Raw genomic sequence first — 7,319 nt, forward strand, 5'->3', positions numbered from 1 at the left:
CAAGCAAGATAGTTATCGGCTCTATTAGATATGGCAAAATCTAAATAGATTCATTAAGTTATCCAGTGTTGCATGTTTTAAATATTTTATATATTTGTAACACACTTCTGCCCAATCTAGATCGATATTGTTTGGCCCTCTCTTATGGTTTTATTCGTGCTTCAATGATCATTATTTTCGTATTACCTTCGTGAATAGACAATACACTCGTAATGGCTGAATTATTTTAATCTAGATTGTCACATGTTGCGGGTTCATGCATGATAATTACGTTTAAGCCTTGACGGAACTAGGTGTCGTGCGGCAGATGCAGGTTTTAGATTGGTTTAATCGTGCTTATTTGCACGTTCCTTCCTCATGGATCCCAACTCGGTCGGATTGCTGAGCTTGGTTATGCATTAATTCATAATTAGTTTCACTTGTTCAAACATGTCTTCTCATGTACATGCATTCGGCAATTAGACCTTTACGTGCATTCATCTTACGATTAGCCGAATGGTTTATAAACTTGTTGGCAGACAGCTCTTTATAGCTGTATGTCGTTGTAAGTGGCTTCAGGGCCGTATATGAGGAACTGTCTGGTATTACCCGACATGTTCCGGTTTGACATTTAATTGTTCTATCCCTTGTTAGTTTTCAGGTCAAACTGACTGGCACACTTCCGGATAACAAAGCACCCGGGAACCCGATTGAAGCTACGCTTTTCGGCTTGCTGTGTGTGAGGCACAGTGCGTCACATTTTGTGTCAACAACTGGAAGTCTCTAGAGTTTTTGAACTAGGATCAAATCTTCCTTCCCTTTGCTTGCATGACTGGATTAGAGTCAGCTTCTCTTCCACTCTCTTTGACTCCTAGTGGCAAGAATGACACTCTCATCTTTTCTGTGGGTTGGTTCACCCTTTGTCTATAGCTTTGGAAGGGGAATTTGCTTCTGATAGAGAGGTAACTTGCCATTTCTTTTCAATAAAACTACTCGACGAATTCCTCTGCCAATTGTTCTAATCGACCTTTTTAGGATACTGAATTTGATCCTCCGAGCTTGGATAGGAAGGGGCATCCTATAGATTACCAGCCACCATACCCAGTTTCAAGAATGGGATCGGCTGTGCCTTCATTGAAGAAATTGATGAAAACTCATGCTGTCTCCACCATTGTAACATATCAATCTTCAAAGCGCAAGGCGGCTCAAAGGACAATATAGAAAACCACTACTAGGAAGAGGCTCCGCAGAACAAGACCATCAGCTACTCAAGTAAACAATTCATTTCCTTCTCAAAATGACATTCAATTGCTGACCCCCTTCATTCACAGTTATCAACCATTGCATCCCAATCGGTTCTGGGTGCAGAGCTATTGTCCTAGGCATTTGGTTCGGCATCAACTAGACCTTCATCAACCGATCCCTAAGAAGGGTCGATTTTGGTTGAAACAATAGATGTTTTAGGAACGGCAGAAGACGTGAGTCCTCCCATCTTACCCTTGATGTTGCCGAAGTATTTCCTCAAAAATTCTTGATTCTATTCAACTTTTATTCCTCATATGACTTCTTACCATGCTAGGTACTTCCTGAGGAAACACCGACGCAAGAGTAGGAATCTGACAGTCCCCTCATTGAAAATGATCCTACCATCACGGATGTTCAGACTGTCGATTCCCCAATCCAGCACACAACTGATGGTAAGAAAGTCACATGCTTAATTTATTTCTTTGCAATAAATACGAACTAAAAATTTCTTTGATGCTTGCAGATGTCAATGTTGAGAGTCCAGAGTCGATTCAACCAGATATTACTGGTGCATCATTAGCCATTCCTCCTCTTCAGACAGAGGCTACTACAGAAAATGTACTGTATCTTCTTCATCATCCATTTTGTTATAACTTGATTCAAACTTCCTAACCAAGATTTCCTTATACATAGGCACTCGATCTTCCAGCCCTGAGCTACTCTTTCAATCTTGAGGAGTATCTTGATGAAGATGAAATCAGCTCATCAGCCACCTCCTCTAAGGAAGCCTTGTCAGAAGAGACCAGAAATCAGTTAAGAGACATATTGTTAATGTTTGAGAAAAATATAGCCGATTTGGTCCAAGATACTGATTCAATGCATAGAGTCTCCTTGGCTATTAAGGGTAATCCATCCCTAGTTCTCTCTAGAGTCTTGTCACCTTTATCTATTTTTGAAGATTAGGCCCTGAAGGTGAAAAAGGCTCAGAGGAATCTGTCTGACCGTGCAACTTTATTGGCCAAGGGGAACTCTAATAGGTAAGAGGCCAAAGAGCTGACACAATGGATTGATCATTTGAAGAACACCTCCCTCAGTATCGACCCAGAGTTGTCTCAACTGGAAGTCAGGCGTGCAGAACTTGAGAAGGAGCTAGAAAATGTGAAGGCTGCCATTGATCGTCATAAGTCTACCCTAGCTCAAATACCCGATGCCATTAAACAAAAGAAATAGGAACTGCTGGCCAAAGTCAGAGAAGGCAGAGCCATCCAAAGTAGCCTCAAGAGTATTCTTGGATTAGCCAAAGAAGATAAGCAACAAATCACAGAAGTTGATGCTATCCAGCTATAAGTATTGAAAGCAATCCAGGATGTTCTAGGCTTGTAATTCGTGTATCATATATCTTGTGTAGAATCAGTGGTAACCATACTTTCTGTCGCCTAATTGTACTTCTTATTTTCGGCTAAAGAGCTAATTTGAAAATAGCCGATTCTAGACTTCCAACCTTAATCTAATTAAGTTTGAAAATATAGCCTTTATTATTAAGAGAATCCCTTGATCTTCTGTCCTTAGTCACCCGGTGCCGTATTCTCTTCAGTATTAGTGATGTGGCGCTTTGTCTTCTATTAATTGCGGTTGCCTTTTGCATGTCCCAAGGCATCCACCTCTTTGCTCCGTGGCTTCAAATACCAGCCGAGGGCTCCGGCCCGAACACATCTACACTTGCAACCGCTCCTGTTCCTTTGCACCTCTCTGCCCTCATAGACTCTATAGCAGTTTTCTCCCCTCTTCTTGTAGACCCAAACAAACCCTATGGCCGGCGAGGACAATCGTGGCAAACATGCGGTGGAGGTGATTCTGGAGGAAGCAATGCTGGTGAACCAGTGCCTATGATGCATGAGGTGAGATTGATATCTCCGGTTTGTGATGATGAACTGTTATGATTTGCCTATAGATTTGTTTTGAATGACAATCTTCATCCTCTTCCTAGGGCCGGCGAGCCCTCTAACGCTGCATGTTCTGCGCTGGCCTCGTCGTCAGATTCCTCCGACTCGTACAATGGCGACGCCCGGCATTTCCTCTGAGAGTGGAGGATGGCTTAGAGCCGTTATTTTGAGGCGACTCAGGAAAATGGCCAGCTTGAGATCTGCCTTGGGGTCTCCTAGGCTACCCTTCACGCCGCCAAAGAGGAGGCCAGTGCCATTCAGGTACTGCTGGCTGAGTCTAATGCCACGGTGGCGGGTAAGATGAATTCTAGGAATGCCTTGACTCTGATCTTCATTGCCCTTATATTGATAGTTCTCTTGCTTCTGTGATCACCAGCCCTGATAGTGCAATTGGAGTCCCTTCAACTAGCGGCGAACGTGGCTGTGGATGCCGTCAATGCCTGGGGCTCCCTCATCAACGCCCATCTTCATGACGTCCTGGCCCATGTCCAGGAGATCGCTCTCCACAGTGTCCATCATGGTGCATCGGTGGCGCTGGCCGTGGCACAAGTCGAAACTGGGTATGAACTCCATGCCATGGAGACTGCCTTCCCGATGGGCGATGGCCTTGAGGAGCATGAAGATTTGATCGAAGAGTTCGTTGACGCAGCTGAGGCCATTGTGGACATCACATCTGCTCAGGATGTGGTGAACAAGGTCTTTGATTAGTTTGTACTTAGGGTGAACTAATGAATGAAGTCTCTTGTTCTTCCATGAACGTGTCTCAGTGCAATGCCCTTATACATGTCATGATTGTCTTTGTTTTTGTTTTTGCTCTATAGGCGATACATATCGTATCGGCTTTCATATCTTCAAGGATTTTCATTTTTGAACTAGAGGCGATACCTTTCTGGTACCGGCTATTAGAGCCGATGAATAAATGAATCGTCTATCAAGTGTTGATCAAATGCTAGGATAATATCCCTTCAAATATTTTCCATCGATCGCTATTGATAGGTTGCACCAGAACTTTTTAGACCAAAGGTTAAATGATCGATCGATCTAGGCCAAGCATCTCATTAAGCGAAACAAAACTTCCTATAATAGATCTATCAACTCTGAATTGCACATATGATTCGACTTAGCGTTCACATACATCGGCCTAAGCTTATCTCCAGGTCCAATGCTTATTCTTCCTTAATCCAATGGCCGACGTGAAGCCATGACTATTTACTAAAACAAACTCTTAGAGCTGATTGCTTGGATCAGCTATTGACTTTCATTACTTATTTTAATGAAGCCTCCTTCCCATAACTTGCCAGAAAAGCATTCGAAGTCTGCTAGCTCCCAAAAGACTGGATCGGCTATTGTGATACTCAGACTCATCAGCACGAACTAGTTTGACATCATCTCCATGCCATTGAATCAAACACTGATGCATGGTTGATGGCACACAATAGTTTGCATGAATCTAATCAAGACCAAGGAGTAAACTGTATGACCCTTTTCGATCGATGATAAAAAAATGTGGTGAGCAGAGTCTTACTCCCGATTGTCAGTTTGACGTTCATTGCCCCCCAAGTTTTAGACGCATTACCTCCAAAGTCCTTAAGCATCATGTCGGTTGCAATCAAATCTCCTGGTCCCTTGCCAAGTTTATAAAAAGTGGTGTAAGGCATGAGATTGACAGAAGTACCTCCGTCCACCAACATCCTGTTCATCGGCTTCCCATCAACAAAACCTTTTACATATAAAACCTTTAAGTGCCGATGCTTGATTGGTTTATCAAATATTGCCTACTATATAACTGTCAACTTGGCAACTATCTCTTCATACTCTGATTCATCAAAATCTGAGTAAACTTCTTGATCTACTAGAGCTCTAAACTTTGATGGCAACAAAAAAGCCATTTGAATATTAGGCGATGGTTGCCTTCTATCAGCTATTTGCTTAGCACGCCATACTTGAGATTTACCGGATGCCTGAGCCTGTTCCAACTCTCTATTCCTTAGGCGTTGCACCCTTCTCTTCTGGCTTCTTGTCAAACCTCTTGGACACCATTGGCCTTCCTACCAACACATCCTTCTTCATTCATTTCTTCTTCATAATCAACCCAGCTTTGATCAACAACTCATTTTCCAAGCCGATCATGAACACTTTCATTTTTTAAGTGCCGATCCATGTTATCATGATGATACGCATCTTGAGCATGGATAAACTAGCGGTTGGCTTGAGATTGCCTAAACTCCCAATATTGTTCGCTGCACTCTAGATAGTTATTTCTAGAAGGCAATTTCAAACCTTCGTTACAACAATGTCTGAAGAAAGGACAATTCCAATGTGATTCAACTTGCCTTCTTTCATACCTCTCTTTTTTCTATTGACGCTAGTATTCTTGCTCTTCTAACCAACGCTAATAATCCTTTACCTTCTGCCGCTGCCATTTATTCAACAGAATTCGAGATGTAACCTATGGCTTTGTCGCCCCATCTTTTGACGTTTCTCCCTGCTCATATCGGCTCTTTTGCTTGTCATGTCATCTTTTAATTTCTCTATATTCGTCAGCTAATATTTGCATCTTGAGATCGACTGTTCTAGTTTCTTTAGATCTAGCTGATGTTAGGACTTTAGTCTTTCCCTTTAATAGTCTAGCATCAACCATATTTTGATCTCCTAGGAAAGGATTATCGTCAACTTTCATCTTTTGAGGTGTATCGTACTTGAGCCTCCCTTGCTGAATAGGCCTCTGTATATGCTGCCGAAAAACTCTGCATTCATTAGTAGAATGAGACAAAGTGTTGTGAAACTTGTAGAACCTCTTATGTTTCAATTGATCAGGGGGCAACATAACATGATTATCGAGCAACTTGATCTGTCCCTTCTCAAGCAAGAAATCAAAGAGCTTATCTGATTTTGTGACGTCAAAGTCATAGCTCTCCTCGACTCTTCTTCCCCAAGGATTTGGCACCATTACTGTCTTTTTGCCCTAATTCCATTCAGCCATGGTAGCCTCTTCTTCTTCATCATCTTCATAGCTGTCATCGACTGAATATGGATTATAAGCTTCAGCCACTATAGTATTTTTCTACAATCGGGTATCTCTGCGCATACTCTAGAATTGGCTATTGAGTGCTGCCACTCATTGAGCCAATTGACCTAAGTTATCAAACTCTTGTCCCGATTCATTAGTTCTTTGCCTTATAGTTGTTAAATCGGTAATCTTCTTTTCTCCTGTCCTAGTGTAAAAATATGTATAAAACTTCTTCTCTAGGTTAGCCCAATTGGCAATGGAGTTAACTGGCAGTGATGAAAACCAAGTGAATGCTAGCCCTGATAGGGACAAGGAGAAGTAACAAACTCGATGGGCCTCTTCAATGGATGTTTTGCCCAACTATGTAAGATACTGACTAACATGTTCTATTGTGCTTATGTTGTCTTGGCCAGTGAACTTAGCAAACTCTGAGAGCCTATAATTTGTAGGAAGAGCGACCAAATCATACCATTCTGGATATGAGCATTTGTACAAGAAGGTCAGCCCTTTTGGCTTTAGATCGAACTGATTCTTCATCATCTCAGTCACTCTTAGCAACAACTCATCAGCATTTGAATTTGGATTTCTCTGCACTTGCTGACCCATCTATGGATTGAAATCCCATGTGCCTTGATACCTTGGATTCAGAATCATGTGAAGGGTGTTATAATCTATGCCATAATGATACCCCTGTGGAATCTCTATCTGCTGGGTCCTATGATGGTTTGCTGCTTGAAGTCTCTGATTGTAGATATGAGGATCTATATCTCTATGGATCCTTTGAATTAATGATGCTATTTTTTGAGCCAACAACGGTATGTGGCCTAATGTGCCAAAATTAATCATCTGGTTCTAACCTTGCTCCACTAGCTATTGCACATGCTGCACTGACGATCTAGGATTATACTATATCTGATTCGTAGTAGTACCTTGAGCTTGCTTAGATGAACTCTGAACTACCTGGACTTCATCATTAACAGCTACTGCCGCTTCTTTATGGCTGGTACCAACTTGATTAGTCCCCTGGGTCAATAGATGTGGAATGTTGTAATAAGCCGGTCCAACCTGATCAACTGGAAACCCATGAAACACCTCCTTCATGGTGTTGTGGAATGTGTTTAAGAAAATTTCATTATGGTTCG

The sequence above is a fragment of the Miscanthus floridulus genome, chromosome 18 (genome assembly GCF_019320115.1).
Source record: "Miscanthus floridulus cultivar M001 chromosome 18, ASM1932011v1, whole genome shotgun sequence".
NCBI lineage: Eukaryota > Viridiplantae > Streptophyta > Magnoliopsida > Poales > Poaceae > Miscanthus > Miscanthus floridulus.